Consider the following 1,244-nt stretch of genomic DNA (forward strand, 5'->3'; position numbering starts at 1 on the left):
AAAAGGGGGGGCCCCCGGTCCCAAAAAAAAAAAAAAAAAAAAAAAAAAATCAATACAAAAGAAGACAGAAGAAGAGGAAAAAGAGAACAAAACACAGATGGGAGCAATGAAAAACAAAGAGCAAAGTAGTAGATTTAAATCAAAGTATATCAATAAGCACACTAAATACAAATGGCATAGACAACCTGTGGTAGGCTGAATAATGCCCCCCATCCCCTCTCCAAAGATATCCACACCCGACCCTTGAACATATTATCTTACATGGCAAAAATGACTTCACAGATGTGATTAAGGGTATGGACCTTGAGATGGGATATTATCCTGGAATACGCGGGTGGGTCCAACCTAATCACAGGAGTCCTTAAAAGCAAAGGAGCTTTCCTGGCTGGGTCCAAGAGATGTGACAAAATAAGGGAGAGAAATGTGACATAAGAAGGACTCGACCAACCATTGCTAGCTTTGAAGATGGAGGAAGAGGTCCACAAGGCAAAGAATGCAGCAGCCTCTAGAAGCTGGAAATGGCTTTCAGTTTTTAGTAAGAAAATGGGAACCTCTGTCCTACAAGAACAAAAAACTGAATTTTGTCAACAACCCAAATGAGCAGGAAAGAGATTTTTCCCCTAGAGACTCCAGAAAGGAATGCAATCTGCTGACACCTTGACTTAATCTAGTGAGATGCATACTGGACTCGTAACCTACAGAACTATAAGATAATGAATGTGTGTTGCTTTAAGCCACTAAGTTTGTGGTAATTTGTTATAGCAACAAAATTAAAAAAATTTTTTTTTTAATTTAAAGACATTTAAAGGTTATTTGGGTTACCTTATTTAGGTTATTTAAACCTTATTTAAAGGTTAAAAGCAAACACATAAAAAAAATACAACATGCTAATGCTAATCAAAAAAAGCTGGAGGGCTTCCCTGGTGGCGCAGTGGTTGAGAGTCTGCCTGCCAATGCAGGGGACACGGGTTCGAGCCCTGGTCTGGGAGGATCCCACATGCCGCGGAGCGACTGGCCCGTGAGCCACGACTGCTGAGCCTGTGTGTCTGGAGCCTGTGCTCCGCAACAAGAGAGGCCACGACAGTGAGAGGCCCGTGCACAGCGATGAAGAGTGGCCCCCGCTCACTGCAACTAGGGAAAGCCCTCGCACAGAAACGAAGACCCTACACAGCCAAAAATATAAATAAATAAATGAATTAATAAAAAAAAAAAAAAAAAAGATGGAGGAAGGAATCACCTGGGAA

This window comes from Neophocaena asiaeorientalis, unplaced genomic scaffold (assembly GCF_003031525.2).
Source record: "Neophocaena asiaeorientalis asiaeorientalis breed wild unplaced genomic scaffold, Neophocaena_asiaeorientalis_V1.1 scaffold243, whole genome shotgun sequence".
NCBI lineage: Eukaryota > Metazoa > Chordata > Mammalia > Artiodactyla > Phocoenidae > Neophocaena > Neophocaena asiaeorientalis.